Raw genomic sequence first — 24,811 nt, 5'->3', positions numbered from 1 at the left:
GCTTGTAGCAGTCTGTTACATTTGTACACTGCTGGGCGTCATATGCCGTTGGTAACAACAATTCCGAGGCGTTCCAAGGTATCAACGAGCCATAAACGTGCTACCTATTCTTCCAATAGCCTGACACCGATACACATCAACAACCAATTTGTCCACATTTATATGTCTGCTAGTGGCCGTTCCTTATTTGTGGATCCAATCTAAAGCCACATGCATGTCGTTATCAGTCCGCTCTGCCAGCGATAGCCCATTAGTATATGCTTTACACTTAAATGTATATCATCCCAAAGTCAACAGCCACAGAGTAACGGATCAAGGGCTAGCACATATAATATTCTAGACAGGGGACACCATTGTCTGTCGTATCTCGATACAATGAGGGATTTCGTCGTACACCCATTGAGAAGGACTACAGAGAAATCATGGTGGAGTAACTACGTCACGACTGTGATAAATGGCCATGGAAACCACATGTGCATCAAGATTTAGACTCACTCCATTGAAAGCTTGATCAAAACACACTGACAATAGTGCGTCATGGCGGCAGCACGTCTTTGCAATGGCGATCATATAGTGATAGTCACCAAGCACCTTCTAGAAGTTGATATCCCCGCCATGCACTATATGATCATGTGAGATAACCCAGTGCAATTTTCATTGGAAACTTGTTGCTAATAGACTGTGATATTTTAAAGTCTCAGTTAAGCAGCGTCAGCTGTCGTTGGCCCGGTATCCAGGTGCCACTTGAAGGTTTGTGCATCGCAACAATCAGCCCCTCCACAAAGCTGACGGTAACAACAAGTCAGGAGACATTATTTCATGGCAGATATTAGTCCATTGGGATGCTGCCATGTATCTGGTGATCCCATTGATTTATTTACTGTTCCACCTAGCAATGGTCTTCACCCTAAGTAACCTTGTGCACCTGGTTCAATGGTGCCGAAAATTGTACGTGTAACTCTGGTAATGCCCGCCATATCGATATCCAATGCAGCATCAAACTCAGTGTAATGTTCTACAAAGTCATTGCCCATGTCTTATTGCAACATTAGGTGTGTTCCATTATTCAATGCTTGTTCCAGAGCTCTTCGTCGTCTTTTGCCTTTGTTGACGATATGATACATTAGTGGGTGTCCTCCTGTAACCTAGTTTAGTGTCCATGCCTGGAGCAATGAAATTTTAGGGTGGCATGATGGGTTTCATTTCGGCTTATCTCGTTGTATCCGCACTTGCTACTCTGGAGAAGGGGCTTGGTCAGTGCATTCCTATAGCACTGTGAAATAAAAGTGCATCCTATGACGTCGTCACACTGCCTGCTCACGATCATATGTTATCTTTTCACAACGTAGCACCAGTTTGCAGAAACGATCCGCTAATGTAGGGTCGCGACATCCGCCCAACTGCGTTGTTCATAAGCTTTCCAAGCAAGGATTGTCTCTGAGGTCGCCGACATTCAATTTCCAAAGACCGTAGCTCCGTCATACCTGCTGCTGCTGGAGGGAGATCATACATTAAATGTGTTATGGTCAGTGTAAGTTACAGGCCACAGTTCCGCATTGAGGACCTGGGTGTTAACAATTTGTGTAACAAACTCTGATCAGCTAGAACATTCTGACCACTGACTTGCTGTCGATATAAACCCTCTAGGCGGTAACAGCGATACCTGGCAGGAATGACTGCTAGTCAGACACACGCGTGGAGCATGTACTATTGTTGAGTGTGCTGATCATGAGTGGATACAGGAATGTGCGCAATCTATGTAAGTCTGGCCGAGGCCAGAAGTGTCGGCTTGGAGGGTCAGCACGAGTATTTCGGAAACTGCACGATTTTCGGTTGTTGGATAAGTGCTGTGTTGAGTTTCTTCAACACATGGTGGAAACAAGGTGAAACCATGTCCAGACATCGTGGGATTGGGTGGTCACCCCCTCATTACAGTTTTCTCACGTCGTAGGCTGTGCAGACTGGTGAAACAGGACAGGCAGCGAACTGTGGTGGATTTAACTTGAGATTTTATAACTATGCACCGTACAAGTGGGTCTGAATACTGGTAACGATGCGCCTCCACAGGGCGACCCATGAATGTATCAATGTTAACAAGACGACATAAGCAACTACGACTGAAATGGGCACATGACCATCAGCTCTGGAAGTTGGTGCAGTGACAGAGCGTTGTATGATCTGATGAATCCGATACCTTCCTCATCACGTCGATGCTGTGGCAAGAATACTTCGTCTTCCAGTTGATCAGATCCTTGACACCTGTACTGCAGGATGGAGACAAGCTGGTGGTGGTTCGATTATGGCGTGACGAACGTTCAAGTTTAAGGCACCATGATGGCCAATGAGTATCATAAATTGATTGCAGACCACGTGCACGGCTTCATGAAGATTATGCCTTCCGACGGCTGTGGCATTTTTCAACAAGATTATGCGCCATGCGACAAGGCCAGGAGAGTGATAGATTGGTTCGAGCAACACAGTGGCGAGTTTCAGTTGTCGGCTTTTGAACTCCCTAGATCTGAAGTTGATCGAACACATCTACAATGTGAACCACGATGTGAGAGTTCATCGGCCCCTCCGCGGAATTTACGAGAACTAATTGACCTGTGTGTGCAGATGTTGTGCCAACTCCCTCCAGCGACCTACCAAGGCCTCACTGCCTCCACGCCACGACACATCGCTGTTGTTATCCGTGTCAAAGGTAGACATGCCGGTTATTAGGTAGGTATTCATAATGATGTGGCTGACCAGTGTAGAGTCCATCGAAACGACTATCGGAATGACTCGTTACATGGGTGTATCACGGATGGAGGCCATTAGCATGCTCCCACATGTAAAAAAAAAATGCATGTTCTGTGTCAACATTCATAGTTCTGGGCACGGTGTGCATCGAGAAAAATGATCTTTCAGTGCAAGTACACAATTAAAATCGCCGCCTAGGATAAAATAATCGTGGCTTCATTATAACAGAGGGCCAATTTCCTGTGTGAAGAAGCAGGAACTCTCTTCTGTTCCGTCTGTACTCTACAATACATAGACATAATGAGCCGACCGCCAAGCACTGTCGCTGCTAATCCTCCTCCCCCCTGCCCCCCCCCTCCCCGAATGGTTCAAGATATCCCCTACTACCCTGATGCCTTTAGTAAGAAGCTATGTAATGCTGCTGCCGGTTTTGAAGGCACGTAATACTAAGGCTTTGTATTTGCACATATGGGAAATTCGTCGATATGCACTTCTTGCAGAAGGAGGATTTATATGTCCGCCGTATATATCACAACTTTAGGTAAAGATATCCTTTCCTGCGACTGAATGGCGTTGATATTGTGAGAGGCAAGCCAATATGCTTGTCTTCGTTCCTGTGTCTATGTATCTATCGCTCATGGAAACTTATGTCATCTGAATTTGTATTGGCACATAGTGTGGCTCTGTCGTGTCTCCCGGCGTTCGTTATAGTTCTAACTTAAAGTGGCGCCGACCCTGTTGGGTTGCCTGTTGCTACCGTCAGCGGATCACCTTCACCGTCAGCCCAGTCCGCTTGGGAGAAGTTTGCCGTCGGCGTCGTCTTGCCAGCCCCATCTCTCTGTGTCTTCTTTTCTGGTACCACATATTGGTGGTAACGGACTGACGGTAGCTCTACATTGTCAAGCACTTCAGGGCTATTCTACTGCCGATATGGTGGTGTTCTGCCTGTAAAGTGTCAGTTCCCTTTGTCATATAACTGCGCTCCTGGCCCATTGTTGACGGTCGTCCTTCGTATGTAGATACTTTTAGTCACGTTGTGGCTTAGAGCTCCTCGATTCCCGAATCACCGCAGCGCATCTCCATTGGTTACTCGACCCACCTACACTGGAGAGCAAAACTGATACACATACTTAATATCGTGTAGGGCCTCCGCGAGCATGCAGAAGTGCTACAACATGACGTGGCATAGGATCGACTACTGTCTGAAGTGATGCTGGAGGGAAGTGACACCATGAATCTTGTCCATAAATCCGTAAGAGGACGAGTAGGTGGAGATCTCTTCTGAACAGAACGTTGCAAGGCATTTCTGAGGAAACAGTAAACACGAATAATACTTTAGTGCCTCAGTTTATCAACTTACTACCCATGTTCACTTTTACTGAAGTTCATCTCGTAACCTATTTCCTAAACACTATGCATTCGGTTCATGTGATCTTCCTCAAGTTCATTGCCGTCTCTGACAGAGTGTCAATGTTATCAGCAAGCCTCAAAATTTTTCTTTCACGTCCCCATCTTTAATTCACGTTCTAAATTATCTTTGGTTTGCTTTATTTCTTCCTCCATAAGTAGTTTGAATAACACGGGTAAGGATGGATTACAAACATGTGTTACCCTTCTTTCAGCCCATGCGTGTATTTTGTATTCTTTAAATTTTACACGTAAAGTCTGATTTCTGTCCAAGCTGTACACAAATCAGAATATTTTGTAGTCAATATTGCCAAAATGTTATTCCATTATTTTGCTATAAAATTAAAATTAAGAGTAAACAGCTTCTCAATGAAATGTCTCCTCTTGCTTTGTTCGATGTTATAATTTTCACATCTACACTTCAATTTTCATTGACGAAAGGCGAACGTAGCGACTGTATAGAGATGCAAAAAATACCAAACTTTTAGTATTTTCTGGGGGCTGAACACAGAATATTTACATTACAATTACAGCTATTCGTCCATGGAAGTAATGAAAACAGTTACAAAAAATCAAGAAACGTTATTTATTTCTTGACCTAGTACAGACTCAAAGAAAGCCATTACTTTACGTTTTGGAAATACAAATTCCTTTACGCCAATGAAATGTATCCGTATGACAACGACTTCTCCCTCAGGAGAAGCATCTTCGTCCTCCACCATCTCCCTCACATCGGCTAACCAATCTTCTTCTGGCAGCAGTTCGTCGATCCACCATAGATCTGTATCTGAATAATCCATCTCGTCCGGGTAAACCTCGAAGAGGTCCAGCTCTTCTGCCAGGTCAGCCTCGATGTCCAGTACATATTCCGCCAAATCCAACTCCAGCAAGTCCATTTCCGATCGCCATCTAAAAAAACGAAGACAAAATTCATTTGTTTTGGAAGATATTGCTTGGATAATTATCCTAAAATATATTACCCTTAAACAGCGTCATTCTTGTGTGAAGAGATTTTTCAAACTTATAAAAATTTATGATTTTGGCATGGCACGTTCTTTTAAGGAGTATGTATAACAAACCAATCTATCAAAAGGATTGTCAGCAGCAAGCTGACTTATTTCCAAAACACATTATTTGTTGATCTTACACTAAGCGTTTGCAGACTACAAGTAAACTGTGCGTCACACAGGTATACTACTCTATATCGGGTGTGCGAATTTGTCATGTACTACTTACTGTGCCACAAGCGACATTGAACATATGTTAAAAAGACGCTTCAACACAATTTAAGGAAGTACGTCGGTCTTTCATGCTGGTAGTTAACTACTACTGAAGTGATTAGCTGCATGTGTATCGTGACATTTCCGGCATATCTTCCGGACTGCATGTTGCTACCCTATACGATCGTGCTCGCCACATCGATCAATACATGACGTCTGCTAAGAGGACTGAAATCGGTCGTGTTTTAATTTGATATCATCACGAAGAAGACAGATATTGCCGTGTGTCACACCACAATGTCAGAGTCAGTTACGGACTGCTTCTACGTCAGTCACGTCACCAGTGAGACGACCAGCCCCACCCACCCTCTGCCTCTGCGCTGTGTCCACCCTGAGCACTGTGCTTGGCGATCTTATCTGTATCTCCCCTCTTTGCAAGCACTGACGAGCTATCGTAAACCATTATACGTAACATATATAACTAAAAGAACTTATCTTCTATTATGCAGAAAGATTTGGTACTTACATTTCAGTAGAGAGTATGACCTGCCATAAGAACCTGAAATAGAAAAGAGAAGAACATGCATTTTAATTACGATTGACGAAGGGTAAGTAGTTAGATTTACTAACAATAAGCAATACTAAGAGCTCAAAGGAGCGAAAGATTTTCCGAAACATGTTTTTCGGTGTGAAACTTTGTAAGCAGTCACACGACCGCTCGCCTGCGACCAAAACGCGAGACTGACGCAGCGATTCCGGCCTACAGCGTTTAGAGTGACGAGTGTGCGAGGATGTGAGAGCTGGCGGCGACTTACCAGCACAGAATCGCGAATGCGACGTCGTCGAACGCAGTGATAAGCACGAGAACAAGCATCTTGTCTGACTGCTTAGCACCAAATTAGTGTTTCCGCGGTTACCCCGGCTGTAGCTCCATTGTCGATACAGGAGACAAGGGAGTCTCACCACTCACGAGTGTCACGTGAGAAAAACTGCTCAACGAATCACTGTTGTTATTCATATATTTATTTGGCCGCTGCATGTTAACAAAACATATTTAATAATTGTTGCACTGACCGACATAGTTTACATCGCAATTTTATAATACATTAAAGATTTTTCTTCATATATCCGCAAGCGCGGCATAACGTTAAGGTGAAAATGCCGAGAGTTGATTCAAAAACGTTGGTTTTGATAGAAACTACGCAGATGTTCCGTGGTTCCTCTTTCGGTTGTCTTTTGGTATCCACCCTGCGCATTCCAAAAATGTAGGTAGGATTACGTGCTCCGCTGTGCCTGCCTACCAGAGCATTATCGTAATAGACGTGTATCAAGCATTTTCTGCTTATCAAGTGGTCGAGGACGGAAAGTTCGTCTGTGACACACAATACGAAAATTCCATACTTTTTCTAAGTTGTACAGCTATGACGCGTAACATCTGGTCCCAACTGATGGAAAGTATTTTAGATGTTTGAAGTTTGAATCATCTACCTTGAGATATACACGGTTTCTAGATGCATGAGGCTCTTCTATATGCAGGAAGCTGTACTATTCTATAGAGTCGTATCTTTGGAATTGCAGCGACTATCACATTTCTTTCCAATCCAGTAATGTCAGCTGCTTCAAGCCAGAGACATCGTCAGTGGTATTTAAGTAAAGAAACGGTGACCTCCTGTCACACACGACTTTTCCACTTGGCCTATTATCTCATACTGTGTGATATCGGTGTGTCCTTTGATTCAAAGTAATTGTGGACGTCTATATTGTAGAGAAATGTCGCTTACACTTTGAGGTCCATTCCTTATGTTCTAGTAAATTTACAGTACGTCCCCAATACAGATGCTGGTTTGCGGCAAGAGTTTGCACATTTTCCTAGTCTGCGTACCTCTGCAATACAAGTCTCACGACATGACAGAATTATGAGCGTTAGTGTCCACGAGGATGGGACGAGGTGAGGCGTATTAACAGCTGAGGTTATTTGTGTAAACTGTCCTCCAAGCTGATAGGAAATATTTGTCTTTACGACGAAGGTTTCACAATTCTAGTTAAACCTACGTTTACAGTTTCATTTTCTGCAAGCGTGATCAGTTGTCTCATCGGTAAAGATCGATATTATGGCAAGATCTTACAACACGGTGTGTGAGGTCTCTGTCTCGCTGAGTAAATAGTTCAAGGCACTACCATACACGTAACATGCATCGATAACTGGACGACGATTGTATAATGCCACGGTAAAGCGTAAATGAAACCAAAACCTCCACACCTGAGATGCTGCACTAACTGTGGTATCACCGCCAGACACCACACTTGCTAGGTGGTAGCTTTAAATCGGCCGCGGTCCATTAGGACATGTCGGACTCGCGTGTCACCACTGTCAGTACTTGCAGACCTAGCGCCACCACATGGCAGGTCTAGAAAGACGGACTAGCACTCGCCCCAGTTGTACGACGGCTTTGGTAGCGACTACACTGACGAAGCCTTTCTCCCAGTTGCCGAGAGACAGTTAGAATAGCCTTCAGCTAAGTCCATGACTACGACCTAGCAAGGCGCCATTAGCCTTACAGTGATTGTAATTAACCGTATCTGGAGATAGACTCATTTGTATCGTCAAGAGCGATGTACCACAAGGATACATTAAAGTTAAGAATTCAAGGAGCTGCATACTTTTCTTATAGCATTAATTAGGTATCCTGTTCCAGAATTCACGCCAGCCGGCGTGTGTGTACGCGTGCCTTTCGGCTACCTCCGAGTGGCGTGGCTGTCTTGCTACGCCACAACACTAACTATGACGAGTAACCGTCCAACGTCGCTTGCTTAGCATTCAAGATGTAGGCGCCTCGTCGGTTCTCAGTCAACAAACGGCGCCAGCAATTTAGCCGAACTCTAGGAGAAACTGTGAAAGGGCCGGGCTGACCCGTTCGTGTTGTTATAGTCTAGCACTTCCTTCTGAAGACTACAACTGGACAGTTAATAACAGATTGACTATGAGTGGTTTTGTTCATTCAGACAAAGAGACTGTTTAACCCTCCATTCAGTCACAAAAGTGTCATCCTCAGATTAATCGAGTAACTATACAGGCACATATAACCGGCACACATTAGTACTTTTAGAAACATGCATAATGTCGTTACAAGACATCCTGTATTTACTGTATACAAAAGGGGACTCAACACCGATCGTTGTGAGAGGCTGCTATATACAAACTGCGGTGAGTGTAAGGTTTTGTCAGAAAGTTTAGTGTATAAACATGATTTTGAAGAAAATAATAAATTTTTACGGTAATAAAGTCTGGAATAACGATCACGTGTAGTTTTTTAATCAACACATTTATTTCCACGCCGTGTTCGGCTTCAGAGATGCCGCGAGCCGCGACCTTTACGAAATTATTCGATGTTGTGGGCTTCCCGACCATAGGCATTGCGACCTTTTACATCAACGTTGCGTTTACGGGTACATAAACTTTAGCCGTGGCTATACAGACCGTCAATGAAAGCTGTAATAGTGGCGAAGCATCTGCTGACCGCTTTTCAAGAAGAACAGTCCATTTCACATTTCATACAGGCTTAGGACTGGCCAATACAGAGGCATGCTCAATATTTTTTTCTTTTTGTTTCTGACTTTTTCTTTTTCATTTCACCTTGACCTTTGTTCCTTCCTACAACTTACTGGATAAAACCATCATCATCATTTCATTTGGGCCTTTGTCTCACTTCAGCATGGCGTTGACTTTGTGACTATAGATTGGGCAATGTTAGTGTCAGAGGGTAGCCAGATACCCTTCCTGTGCCACCAAGAACCCTACAGGACGGAATTAGTGTACCCCAGCTATCTGCTTCTATTGTAAGCCATGAAACAGTGCGAATACTTTCAAATGTCTGCGAGTCGTAAAACTGAGACGGGACGTGGGGACCAGCCCGGTACTCACCTAGTGGGATGTGTAAAACTGCCTAAAAACCACATCCAGGCTGGCCAGCATACCGGCCCTCGTCGTCAGTCTGCCAGGCGGATGCGATCAGGGGCAAGCGCGCCTACCCGAGTCCAGGAAGCAGCGCATTAGCGCTCTCGACTAACCTGCTGAGTCAACATTACGGCATACAATGAATAAACTTACCATCTTATTTTATCCATTTTAAATTCGTCTCTTCTTCTGTGATTTCGATGTCAACGTGTAATGTGTATAGATGACGCCCTCCCCCCCCCCCCCCCCCCAACGCACCCAAGAACAGTTCCCTTTTCACACATAATTTTCCCAGCTTCTACGTAATAGAACACCACGATTAATTTATCACAAACAGAGCTATCGTGAGTTTTCTAAAACCTGTTACCTCCAGTCAGTATCAAAATGTCTTCGCTCAGCTGAATCTGTGAATTAGTGCCAGGGTTTTTGGTTGGCCCAACAGCTTCCCTCCTTACTTTACACAATGAAGTCTTGCTGTTGTCGTTGGCTACATGGGTCGAGTTTAAAACTTTGTTTTTCAAATCTTGAAATCCCTCCTTAAAAAATTTGGAAAACAAGTACTGTGTTTTCTTCGTGGACTCTTTTCCTGCACTTACACATTCCTTTCTTGAACTGCAAATCTGCTTTGGCAAATGGGCAAGAACGTCGCTGTTCACCCATGATTCTGCCCTTCGCAATTTTTAAACGGCCTCGGTGCTCACCCTGTTCGGAATTCGTACACAAGCAGTTCGTATAAGCGTCACATTTTCTGTGTACCTGGTAGTAGTAACTAACCTCCAGAAGGCATACCTTCCCTTTCGTCATAATTGTTTTCATTACTCACCAGATGAATGTAGCATAATTGACTATACCAGAGGACTCCATTCGCACCTTATACGCGTTGATGCCATCATGTGTGGGACACGTTGTTACGGCCCGTGGCGGACCGTGTGCCTGTTAGACAACACGACACATGCCAAACTGAGGTGACTCACGTGCTAATCATTTCTACATAATTTACTAATGTATATGTCCTGAGACTATGAACTTCCTATCTCTAGTCGTTGGGGTGTTCTGTTTGTTCTGAACATGAGTGTACAAATGGTGGGTAGCTATTCTAGGAGACGAATTAAACAAGCAGATCATTAATCTTATGTCTTATAAATAAAAGCTGCTACAATATGCCAGCACGTTTTGAACAGCTCGTAAACGCGTTCATGTTGGTAAAGTTTTTTTAATGAAATGACGAGAAACCTTAATTTGGTGGTCAAAGGTGCACTGTAATTGAAGACATTATTGTTTCAAAAACAAGTCTCCCAAAAGAATTGGGTAAAAAGCAAGTCACCTTTTAATTCTTTTGCAAATGTGTCAGTCTTCTTATGCTTTTTATTGTGAGTGATAGTTTGTCGCAGCAGATGATTAATGTGTCTTGAATATTTATTCGCATTTGCATGTTTGATGCTTAAATTGTAAATTATGCATAATGACAGCTGCCCCTGAGAGACAGACAGAGAGAGAGTCTGCACTCTTATATGTGCATAACATCGAACGTTAGACGGCATATTTGTTTTGTAAGTAAATAACGCCTTCAGTCGCTGCGTTGTATTTTATGCTGACAGACGCGTTTCGCCTTTTTTTCATTTTAATGCACATCATTGGAACCTTTAATGATACAATTATAGTATACTTATGTTTTGATATGTAAATAAGTGACTACCTATGGTTCTTCCTGTTTTTAGTTGGCATCGGTTTTTCCTCTCACCTGGTCAAATGGAGGTCGCACTACCGTTCCATTGACAAAACATGAGCATGTTTTAGTGTTGCGAACATTTTTCTTCCCACTTTACATTTTTTTCCTTGTGATGTACTATCACTCTCTGTCTTCTGTCAGTTATATAGACATAACACTAATGTAGCCATAACTAATTTGAGTTCACTGTGCGTCCCATCCTGTTCTAGGCGCTTCAGTCTGGAACCACACGACCGCTGCGGTCGCAAATTCGAATCCTGTCTCGGGTATGGATCTGTGAGATGTCCTTAAGTTAGTTAGGTTTAAGTAGTTCAAAGTTCTAGGGGACTGATGATCTCAGATGTTAAGTCGCATAGTGCTCAGATCCATTTGAACCATTTTTGTATCTCATCGTGTTTCATTTTGTTTACATACACGTACATGTTGCCAACCGATCGATGTATATGATGAAACTAACGCCTGTTCGTTTCTATTACGTTTATATCGTCTGTTGACGTGTGCGTGTGTGTGTGTGTGTGTGTGTGTGTGGGTGTGTGTGTGTGTGTGTGTGTTTGTGTTTGTGTGTGTATGTGTGTGTGTGCGTGTGTGTGTGAGCGAGGGAGAGAGAGAGAGAATATGCATACATGGATATTTTTTCATTTGATTTGAGTTTTGGTTCAAATGTTTTGCAGAGACGTTCATGGACCACTGAGTGAGTGGAAAGGGGGTTGCAAGGCATTATTGTCATGATAACGGTTCTCTGTTGTAGCGTTTCTCTGTTATTTTATTTATTAGCGTAAACAATGAGTTGTTTGATAAGTGTACTTGACCATTCAAGAGGGTTTTCTTTTCTCCTTCGGTTCTCTCTATGTGGTAATATTCTTGCAAGGTTTTAAGATCTTTTTTATTGAGGATTCTAATTATTTTCGTGTCTTCTTCTCTAATGGTTGGTTTGTGATTGTGTTCTCTTAGTCGTTCTGCAAATGTGGAGTGATTTGTCCATACTTCCAGGCTGTCGTGTGTTCTTTGTATGTCACATCAAATGTTCTGCCTGTTTGTGCTATGTATCTGCCATCACAAGTGTTACACTGTAATCGAAATATACCTGCTTTCTGGTATATATCTGTGTTTTATGTCAGTTTTGGGGTGTATTTTTTGATAGAATTGTCTTTTGTGTATGCTGTTTATTCCTCATCTTTTGCAAATTTTGGTGATTTTTTTGTGTGAGTTTGTTTTTGTGTGTCATTATGTGCCATCTTGTGTTTTCTCTTATGTTTTCCTAATACTTTTGTGTAGTTGATATGGTACAGAGTGATTGTGATTGTGCATGGTCCTGTTGTGATGTTGTTAATGGTTTTGCCTTTTCTGATTATATTTTACTTTTGACTTTGTTGTTTAGCTTTGTGACTGTTTCACGATTGTACTCATTGTTTTGGGCTATCTACATTAATATCTCCAGTTCTTTTTGGTAGTCTTCTTTGTTGAGTGAAACTGTATTGAGCCTATGGAGCATGTGTCGAAGTATTGCTTGCTTTAGTGAGTGTGGGTGGTTCAAGTACTGGGGGATAATAATGTCAGTCGCTGTGGGTTTACAGTGAATTTCAAACATATGCTTATTGTTTTGCTTTTTGATTGCTATATCGAGAAAGATTATTTGGTTGTTCTCTTTCCGTTGTGAATTTTATATTTTGATGTACCTTGTTGATGTCAGTATGCAATTCTTCAATTTTTGTGTGTGGACCATCTATTAAGCAGAGGATGTTATCCATATACCTGAACCAGCATAGTATGTTGTATTCTTTTGCTGCTGTTTTGTGTTCACTGGATCAGTTCCAACTAGATCCTTATCTGTAGACAAGGACAACCGGTCTTAGGTTATATACTGGTGATCCTTGTTTCCCCATTCTCTATTCCCAGTGAACGACAGGAAATTGGTCAAGGTCACCTAGCGGACGCACCCAGACAACTGTGCAAGCTATATTGAAGACCATGACGTAATTCTAAAGACGTCACATGTCATAAAAATCGAAACAACCCCCCTCTACCGCTCCTCGCCCCGCCCCTTTGAAGCATCAGGATTACGCACCCTGTTCAGACGTTAATCACCGTAATCATTTTTAACTGGGACACTTAAGTGTGAGGGGTTATTATGGAGCTGGACAGCATAGGAAGAGGATTTGCCTATCTCTTAATAACAAATTATGTCACCTGAGTTCTATTTGTTAACAACAGCATTACTTGACACCTGCAGAGACCACATAGAGTCAGATATGTATGTACTTTCATTATCCCACATTTTACGTATTTTTTCACCAATTTCCCACAATGTTCCTGTTTTATAACAGGATGCATTCTGGGGCTGGATAGCGTAGGGATAGAGGTTGTAGCCTGTGTCTATTTCTTTATAACAAATTACATTATGCCACATCAATTGGGTTCCATTAGTTAACAACAGTTTTGTACCACGTGGAACCACCAGAGACTACACCCAGGCGGATATGTAAGTATTCTTTTTATTCCACATTATCCCATATTTTAACCAGTTTTACCTATTTTTCACGTCCGCAGCTCGTGGTCGTGCGGTAGCGTTCTCGCTTCCCACGCCCGGGGTCCCGGGTTCGATTCCCGGCGGGGTCAGGGATTTTCTCTGCCTCGTGATGACTGGGTGTTGTGTGACGTCCTTAGGTTAGTTAGGTTTAAGTAGTTCTAAGTTCTAGGGAACTGATGACCACAGATGTTAAGTCCCGTAGTGCTAAGAGCCATTTGAACCTATTTTCACCCTTTTCTGTATTTTGCTTTGGCCATTTACGCAAGATACACTGCTCTCTTCCCAACGTCGCGACAACGTCATGATGCTCTCAGTCAGTCACAATGCAGTATGGGTTTTAATTCGATATCACTGATATTGAAGCACACTTCCCCAAATCCATCCGTTATAGTTGTGACACTCCGGAGCTCTACAGCATAGGATTTTGTTGTATTCCGTGTCTGTCTATAATAAATTATGTTACTTGAGATCTATTTCTTTTATAACAGGTTAATATTTCGTTATTGTAATCAGTAGGAGAAACCTCACTGACACAGATACGTAAGTAATCTCATTCACCCATATTTTATGAATTTTTTCCGTATTTTACCCAGTTTTACACATTGTACCCAATGATGCGAGTTATGTGTCAACATGGTGTCAACATGGCCTCGCAACGAGACAAAACGTCACGTCACATACGTCGCGTAACGTCATGACGTCACATCACAGTGGCGCACCGTGTCGTGGCACGTCGTGAGGCGTTGCGCAAACGTCATGAATTTGTCAGTCGAGGACAATGCAGCATGTTTCCGATTTATCTGTCATTGCTAAGACGCCACTCGATTACTAGTGCTGGATGTCATAGTGTTAGAAATGAAAACGTTCATACAAATCGTGACGTCACAGAGAATTCTATACGCGCTCCGATTTCTAGCCACAGATGCTATATATAAGATGGTTCAAATGGCTCTGAGCACTATGGGACTTAACAGCTATGGTCATCAGTCCCCTAGAACTTAGAACTACTTAAACCTAACTAACCTACTGACATCACACAACACCCAGTCATCACGAGGCAGAGAAAATCCCTGACCCCGCCGGTAATCGAACCCGGGAACCCGGGCGCGGATATATATAAGAAAAAAATCACACTGCAGTAGGTAAATCGCCACTACATTACAAGATTACCAGACGTCACAGCAACATTTTGATGCTTCCAACCAGATTTTCTGTATGTGTGTAGCACAGCGCTACAAAATACACCTCTAGATACGTGAGAAACGAAAATTAGTTTGCCCACAGGGGACTCTGTCCCTGAGACACGGTTGTGTTGGCGTGTAGCCGATGTTTGCGGACATACTACGCAGGAACTGCCGAGAAGTTGCTTTATAGTCCTTTCCAGTCTGGCGCCAGACATTGGTGCTATATAAGTCGTCGCCGAGAGATCTCCTCGCCACGTTAATAAAGGCAAGCAGATCATGACGCGTCGATGAAAATATGTACGTCTGGCACACACCTAGATAACGGGGAATTCGCCCCAGAATTCGTATATCGAACGAGTGAGGCGTGATCCTGGTAGAGTATGCCACTCATCGCGCAACTGTGACCACCAGGTCGCGAATAACAGAGCTCCGCATGTTTTCCTGTCATTACACCTGACCATCTCACCAGACGAAGTAGAGAGATTTGCACAACGTATGTGTAATTTTCTCCACCCTGGCGTCTGGCACAGATGGTGCTCAATGGTTCAGTGAGAGGGTATCCCAGCACAGAAAAGCCTGTCGTAACTCGCCGGCGCCCTTGCAGACAGTTGAAGTGCCAAGCACTGTGTTCGCCGCCCCACCATCCTTTCCCTCTAGACCACCTAGGCGAACCAGTCGCAACTCGCAGACACTTACAAGCTCACCAGAGGAAATAGACTTAACGTCGTTATAAGGTTGTAGCAGTATGAGGTTCGTAGCAGTAAGTTTGTAGCAATTTAAGCTTCATAGCAGTGAATCCCTTGTCGCTTTAGAACACTCCTTATTAAGCGGAAGACTTCCACAAGGCACCAATAACGTAATGCTGGACTTGTTGCTGGTAGGATAAATCCACATGCTAGTATTATGCGAACTCAAATTGGCGAAAGCTCTTTTTCGTGAAAAACAGTACTGAGGATAGATATAGACAACTAATATAACGTAAGGGAAAAAAAACCTCTATAGTTAGATACTATCCTCTCTGTAGGTCTACTTTTTGTTAGTGGCACTTGGTGCATTACTGTGCGTGCGTCTTGAGGAGAGAGGTACCGAATTTGCATGATCCCCTTATAAGCAATAAGCAGCCCAGAGTCCGGATAAGCATAATGCTGCCTTCACTACCTCATCCCTCAAAGCTACCCATTCTTCTTCTACTGTATTTCTTTCCCCCATTCCTGTCAATTGTTCCCTTATGCTCTCCCTGAAACTCTGTACAACCTCTGGTTCTTTCAGTTTATCCTGGTCCCATCTCCTTAAATTCCCACCTTTTTGCAGTTTCTTCAGTTTTAATCTGCAGGTCATAACCTATAGATTGTGGTCAGATTCCACATCTGCCCCTGCAAATGTCTTACAATTTAAAACCTGGTTCCTAAATCTCTGTCTTACCATTATATAATCTATCTGATACCTTTTAGTATCTCCAGGGTTCTTCCATGTATACAGCCTTCTATCATGATTCTTAAACCAAGTGTTAGCTATGATTAAGTTGTGCTCTGTGCAAAATTCTACCAGGCGGCTTCCTCTTTCATTTCTTAGCCCCAATCCATATTCACCTACTACGTTTCCTTCTCTCCGTTTTCCTACACTCGAATTCCAGCCACCCATGACTATTAAATTATCGTCTCCCTTCACTACCTGAATAATTTCTTTTATTTCATCATACATTTCTTCAATTTCTTCGTCATCTGCAGAGCTAGTTGGCATATAAACTTGTACTATTGTAGTAGGTGTGGGCTACGTATCTATCTTGGCCACAATAATGCGTTCACTATGCTGTTTGTAGTAGCTTATCCGCATTCCTATTTTCCTATTCATTATTAAACCTACTCCTGCATTACCCCTATTTGATTTTGTGTTTATAACCCTGTAGTCACCTGACCAGAAGTCTTGTTCCTCCTGCCATCGAACTTCACTAATTCCCACTATATCTAACTTTAACCTATCCATTTCCCTTTTTAAATTTTCTAACCTACCTGCCCGATTAAGGGATCTGACATTCCACGCTCCGATCCGTAGAACGCCAGTTTTCTTTCTCCTGATAACGACATCCTCTTGAGTAGCCCCCGCCCGGAGATCCGAATGGGGGACTATTTTACCTCCGGAATATTTTACCCAACAGGATGCCATCATCATTTAATCATACAGTAAAGCTTCATGCCCTCGGGAAAAATTACGGCCGTAGTTTCCCCTTGCTTTCAGCCGTTCGCAGTACCAGCACAGCAAGGCCGTTTTGGTTATTGTTACAAGGCCAGATCAGTCAATCATCCAGACTGTTGCCCTTGCAACTACTGAAAAGGCTGCTGCCCCTCTTCAGGAACCACACGTTTGTCTGGCCTCTCAACAGATACCCTTCCGTTGTGGTTGTACCTACGGTATGGCTATCTGTATCGCTGAGGCACTCAAGCCTCCCCACCAACGGCAAGGTCCATGGTTCATGGGGGGGGGGGGGGGGGGATAAGCATAATGAATCTGAGTCTAATCTGGATGTGGAAGTGTTCTTGAGATGATTACAGCCCGCATCCATTAAACCAAAGTGGTAAGTGTCAGACTGTAATTCAAACCTCTTATTTTGTCATAACACACCACGTATCTCTTAAACAACTTATGTACGTGATATATCACTACCGATTCGGAAACCAATTGTAGGTAATACCATACTGCCATTACCGCTGTGTAGTGGAATCGTACATATCTGGAAGGACGATATTTTTATCAGCCGTAGCTGTGAGTACATAAGAAAGCTAGTTTCACAGACTTGATTCTGTAGGAAGTAACATGGGTAGGTTACATGGTTTCAATCATCCGGCGGAGTAACTCTGAATTACACCGTCAGATCGGTTGTAAGTGGCTTTGTTTCTTTGTATAATCGGCCTTCACGTTAAAATTATAGGCATACAGCGAATAGTTTTATGCGCCATCACAGATCACGACTGTCTTTCTTTCAAGTATAGTGTCGAGGTATTACATCCTGTCACTACCGGATAATCTACACTGCTGGAGATTAAAATCGCTACACCACGAAGACTACGTGCTACAGACGTGTCATTTATCCGAGAGGAAGAAGATGCTATGCAAATGATTAGCTTTTCAGAGCATTCACACAAGGTTGGCGCCGGTGGCGACACTTACAACGTGCTGACATGAGGAAAGTTTCCAACCGATTTCTCATACACAAACAGCAGTTGACCGGCGTTGCCTGGTGAAACGTTATTGTGATGCCTCCTGTAAGGAGGGGAAATGCGTACCATCACGTTTCCGACTTTTATAAAGGTCGGATTGTAGCCTATCGCGCTTGCAGTTTATCGTATCGCGACATTGCTGCTCGCGTTGGTCGTGATCTAGTGACTCTTTGCAGAATAGGGAATCGGTGGGTTGCGGAGGGTAATACGGAACGCCGTGCTGGATCCCAACGGCCTCGTATCACTAGCAGTGGAGATGACAGGCATCTTATCCGCATGGCTGTAACGGATCGTGCAGCCACGACTCGATCCCTGAGTCAACAGATGGGGACGTTTGCAAGACAACAACCATCTGCACGAACAGTTCGACGACGTTTGCAGCAGCATGAATGGCAAAACGTCATTTATTCGGATGAATCCAGGTTCTGTTTACAGCATCATGATGGTCAAATTCGTGTTTGGCGACACAGCGGTGAACGCACATTGGAAGCGTGTATTCGTCATCGCCATACTGGCGTATCACCCGGTGTGGTGTTATGGGGTGCCATTGGTTACACGTTTCGGTCACCTCTTGTTCGCGTTGACGGCACTTTGAACAGTGGACGCTACATTTCAGATGCGTTGCGACCCGTGGCTCTACCCTTCATTCGATCCCTGCGAAACCCTACATTTCAGCAGGATAATGCACGACCGCATGTTGCAGGTCCTGTACGGGCCTTTCTGGTTTCACAAAACGTTCGACTGCTGCCGTGGTCAGCACATTCTCCATATCTCTCACCAATTGAAAACGCCTGGTCAATGGTGGCCGTCACAATACGCCAGTCACTACTCTTGATGAACTGTGGTTTCGTGTTGAAGCTGCATGCGCAGCTGTACCTGTACACGCTATCCAAGCTCTGTTTGACTCAATGCCTATGCGTATCAAGGCTGTTATTATGGCCAGAGGTGGTTGTTCTGGGTGCTGATTTCTCAGGACCTATGCACCCAAATTGCGTGAAAATGTAATCACATGTCAGTTCTAGTATATTTGTCCAATGAATACCCGTTTATCATCTGCATTTCTTCTTGGTGTAGCAATTTTAATGGCCAGTGATGTATCAAAGTTAGCCTTTCACAACAGGTTAACATCCAGCAAAGGTAAAGCACTTACGTATTTGAGTTTTAGGGGTCATGAAAGGCCTTATAGTCAACTTCATCTAAGCTAGTATTACTTCCTCAATAGACCAATTGTAGGATGAGCTTAGGATGGCATATACGATAATTTTAATACACTATGCGATGAAAAGTATCCACACACCTGGCTGAAAATGATTTACGAGTTCGTGGCGCACTCCATCGGTAATGATACAATTGTATATGGTTGTGGCCTACCCTTAGCCTTGATGACAGCTTCGACTCTCGCAGGTATATGTTCAATCAGATGGCGGAATGGCAGCCCAAGTTTTCTCACCTCCCGTCTAAGTGTCATAGTACTTGCACTGCATCCTGATGTAGTTTAGAATTCCTGTGTTATGGTCTGGATAAAGGTCTGCTTATTACACATTACGACCCTCTTCAGCTGTCGGCAGTCTGTGTGTGTCAGCAGACGACGTTGGCCTGTACGATTTTGTGCTGTACTCGTCTCTTCACATTTCCACTTCACTATGACATCGGAAACAGTGGACTTTGGTATGTTTGGGAGTGTGGAAATCTCGCGTACAGACTATGTCATAAGTGAGACCCAATCACCTCACCACGCTCGAAGTCTGTGATTTGTGGGAAGCGCCCCATTCTGCTCTCTCACGATGTCTAATGATTTTTGAGCTTGCTGATATGGAGTACCTGGCCGTAGGTGGCAGTACAATGAACCTAATATGAAGTCGTATGTTTTTAGAGGTTTCCGGATATTTTTGATCACATAGAAGGTCTGCTCAACGTAATTATCTCCATACGCATCAGGAAGGTACAAATTCTTGCCTATTTCTTCCAGAAAGACAGTCAGTCTCTCTAGGGATGTACAGTTGTTCCGTTAGTTCTCATATTTGAGGTCCCTAGACTCTCGCATATTCTTAATACTATCAAAACAGCCACTGAGAATGTAGTGCAGCCTATACTGGTTTGCTTCAGACAGAAAGACAGCCATCCATTCTACATACCGTCCACAGTAGAGGTGTCAGCATCGCTGTTTGGTGGCTCACGTAATGGGTTCGCATGTTAAATAATTAGAACTATAGGCAAACAGAGCATGATATTAAAACCAATTGGAGACTATAATCATATGGAACATAGCAGAGCCACACAGGTTACAATATTTAATACTCCGGAAAAAATCCGATTTAGACCTTACATGAATCTGCATTTGTGTTTCTAAAACTGTATAGGACAAACATTGGAATGCGTCTTAGTTAGGCAATACGACCACAAAGAGCAATTGCTTTTTACTACCGATGATTATTCACTATGACGGCAGAATACTATCCGATATTGGTCATTTTAGCTACACTATCGATCACGCAATCTTCTAAATGTTTTTGGACTCACACTATATTGTTTGCACCGTGTGGTGGATTCGCCGGAGTCGTGAGATGGAGGTGTAGCGACCAGCAGCAGCGAACAATATGCACAGTACTACTCAGCACACCATAAACGCAAACTTAGCTGCGTCCTCGGAGCTCGAGCCCAGTGACAGGGTGATTTGTAAAATAATTGAAACCTCGCAATCGGACGGTTTCGGATGTCGAAGGCAGAGCGAGCCTGATTATTCAGCTGTCTGATAGACACGACCTACTGTACAGAATCGTAGCGACAAGTGGGCACGCAGTCTCGACTGACAACATCTGAGGATCGTCGCCCCTAATTCCCTCTCTCTCTCTATCTCTCTCGGTCTCTCCCTGTCCAGTGATCTTTAATTCTCCTATAAAACCCAATTGTATATATGCGTCGAAAGCATTACATCTCCCATAACTGATAGCACGGAATAGAACAATCAGATAAAAGGTTCGATTTACGCTAAATCGGTCTAAAAATTACACAAACACCAAGCAGTAACACAACAGATTCCACACACGTACAGTATTAGCGGGAGTGTGACAATTTCGTTTTGTCTTTGTAGAACGCACAATCGTTGCGCTAGAGAGGCAGATGCGCTGTGGATTCCTCTGTCTACTCGTTACGGCTGCTATCGACCGATTACCCCAACTCTATAATGATTTTGTTCTCTCTAAGTATACCTGTGACACCTTGTCCATCCATCACTCCATATTAATAACAAAATACTTTTTTTCCAGAGGGTCTAAGACAAGCACTATCTTTCGCTGCCTTTAGGATATATCTGAGTCGATTTGGAGGAGGATTGATTCTAAACGATCAGTCATCCTCGTAGCTTTCTAGAAAAGCATCCAAGAGTTCTCCCCAGTCACCTTGATGTAGTGCTGATGTCACAGTTCGACTACAGTCTTAGTGTAAATGTAGATATCCTGTCGCGCGGGCTAGCTGCGTGGTCTTGGGTTACCTGTCACGGTTCGCGCGGCTCACCCCGTCGGAGGTTCGAGTCCTCCCTCGGGCATGGGTGTGTGTGCTGTTCTTACCGTAATTTAGTTTAAGTTAGATTAAGTAGTGTGTAAGCTTAGGGATCGATGACCTCAGTAGTTTGGTCTCATAATATTTTACCAAAAATTTCCAATTTTGCAAATATCTTGCATGATCACACCGTATCCAGATTTTCTACCGATTTTTTTTTTTTTTTTGTATTTCTCACGTTGCTCAGTATCTGTCCAATTTTTCCGTAGTGTGCAAGTATAAAAATATTCTTATTGCTTACATAATGCAACGATAAAACACACACACACGTATATGTATTGCTCCTTGAGGTAGTGCGTTGACGTTATTCTGTTGTGAAAACACTTAATACAGTTACGCTATTTCACGTGTTGGCTTCCAGGAAGGGCTGTCACTCCCCCTCTCCACTGACGCCAGTGGCGTCGTTCCAGTCGTTGGCGGTTGCACCATTGGTCCTAACGATGGGGGACTCACCTTCTGTATCAGAGCCGCCCACGGCGTTCCAGACTCCACGCATGCAGCGTGCACCGCGTGCAGGCAGAGGGCTGGCCAACGCCCGGCCTCTCACTCGGTTTTGCTCGGTTACCCTCGGAAGTACCCGAAGCTGCATGACATCTCATTTAGCTTTGCGATGCAGCAACGGCTCTCTGAGTTCGGCACAATACTGCTGTCAGCACTATGTAATCTCCGCTGTTTGTTCGTGGTCTGAAGGACGTTCACAGGTCCAATGGCTGTTTGCACTAGTCGTGACATTCTAGAGACCTATGGCCGCAATCTTTTAAAATGAATGAGAATTCTCTATTCACATAACAACAAGTGCTGCGTATTTGTTATGAAACGACATTTCTGTACGACGCAGACAGAATTTAAAGCTGTAGTTGACAACGAAAGAGCAATCGATCGATCGATCGACAGACGGAATCCACTGTTCTGTACATATATAAAGCACTTCGTGCCAATTTAGTCGGCATGGAAAACGTGAAGAAATTGGTCGTGTGAACAGTAAAACTTTCTGAAGTCCCACGCATTATTCAATTGTCAGTCGCAACCGTTTTCAATGGTACTGAAAGAAGAATATGGAGACTTCATTTATTACTGGAAAGTACGTTAGTTATGTCAAGGAGCATGCTTGGACGATTTTTGAATCTAAAACTCGCTCTTGTTGAGTTTATGAACGAAAAAAGACTGCAGGAACTAAAACTGGAACATCCGGAATGGATGGCAGTCATTTCATTTAAGTCGACTTGACTGCACACTGCCCACAATGAGACACTGCAAGGTAACTTCCTTCTGATTAGATGGGAATGCATTTAAAAAGAAAATGGCGTTGCAGAAGTGACACGTTCTGACAAAAACAGTCCACTCCCTTAAGCTCACTGCTGTTGAAGAAAACGCGAGGTCTGAAGAATACATAGTGGCCTTGAAAGAATTGCAAGGATAGTTTAACAAAGATATCGAGGACAGTGTCAATCTTACATCTCTTTCCGTGCTCTGTCCGGCTTCTTTCCGGGGTGGTAACGTGCTCGTCTGCTACGCAAGCGGGCTTGGCTTCGATTCTCGGCTGGCTTGGAGATTTTCTCCACCTGGGGACTGGGTGTTGTGTTGTCCTCATCATTTCATTCTCATCACCGACGTGCAAGTCGCCCAACGTGGCATCGATTGAAATAAGACTTCCATTTTGCGGCCAAGCTTCCCCGGATAGGGCCTCCCGGCCATCGATGCCATACGCTCATTTTTTTCGTGCTTCTTTGGAGATCTTTTCCCATTTCAGTTGAAAGCGCCCCTGTGCATATGCTGATGTGACTGCATGGTTAAAACTGTCCAAGACGTCTACACTGCTATCCTCAGAGTTTCCAAGTCTCCATAATGAGGTTGCAAGACTGCTACAATATTTCGATCGACATATTTGTGTGAAAGATCTTTCTCGCTTATCAAGCTAAATTAGTCACGATTACTTGTCATCTTCAGTGCGAAGCTCTTTGAATTTGCCCGTGTCTGTTTGCATCAGATAAAAATTGTATTAAACCTGAAGAATATTCCCTGACGTACTGCACGCTGGATCCATCATTAGAAACATGCAACACCTAATGCAGGCGCATCCACCTTTGCTGTGACGTCCCATAATCTAGTAATGAAGTGGTGGTTCATCTGCTGTAGTGTGTTATTTGTTTTATATATAGTATCTTCCATCAGAAATCGGCAGTACTTTTAGAGCTCTCCATGGCCGTCACAATTTCTACCAATGTCTTTGTTTATAGCACTATGACGTTACACACTAGTAATGGAATAGTGACTTAGCAATGATACCCAAATCGGGACCATTCTGAATTGTGACCAAATGACAACATCATGACACCTACCTGATGCTACACGATGTGCCCGGAAACTAGATGCATGTCTCCTATTCTGGAACTCTTAACTGATATGTAAGTTTTGGGTCAGAATCATGATGTTGTACAAATCGCACCCAAGTGGATTAAAACTCAATATGCAGAAGTTGTGTAATGTGTAAGGGTGTGGTTTGTTTTTGCTTATTCTAGAATTGAGAACAACTGTGTGAGGGGAAATGACAAGTTTAATGTCGCAATATTTCTCACCAAATTACAGCTTTTCACACAGTTGTCAACTAGCCAACATAAAAGCAGCGCAATGGATCATGCATCTTGCCAACATCAAAAAGTGAAATGAGTTTATACGCAACAATGTTAAATAGTAACTCTCTGAAAGCACATTAATCCTAAACACAATATTATGAAAGTTTATGTGGAAGTTTGTTTACATTAATCCTAAGCACAATAATATAAAAGTTTAATTGGGAGTTTCTGCAGAAAATTGCTCCTACACATATGTTATGATGTTGGTCAGTACTACGAAAATCGTCCAATTCTGGTTCAAATTTTGGTACTATTTAGGATGACAATCAAGTCTACGGTGGATGGTTAGTCAAGTAACAAATTTGAGCACAAGATTACCGAAGGCCGCTCGAGTTTACAGTGGACGCAAGCTGGTGAACCAACGAAGTTTACGCCTCTGCACATGGTATTTACCTTAGCTGCGACGTGCTGCTGTCTACAAGGCCCCTCTCTTCCACTGAAATCCCTACAAAACTAATGGCCTTTGCTGAACTTTCCAGCAGAAACTTTCCCTATGTTTCTTGTTATGGGAGAAAACATCTACTCAACCCTAGTCTGATTATGTGGCTATATAAACGTGCATGGTTGGAGAAGTGTGCACTTTTCATCACTTGGCGCCGGAGATCATCGCCATCAGTGTATCGTGTGTGCCGTCGTGTTTA

This window comes from Schistocerca cancellata, chromosome 6 (genome assembly GCF_023864275.1).
Source record: "Schistocerca cancellata isolate TAMUIC-IGC-003103 chromosome 6, iqSchCanc2.1, whole genome shotgun sequence".
Classification (NCBI taxonomy): domain Eukaryota; kingdom Metazoa; phylum Arthropoda; class Insecta; order Orthoptera; family Acrididae; genus Schistocerca; species Schistocerca cancellata.
Note: the sequence above shows the minus strand (reverse complement) of the source record.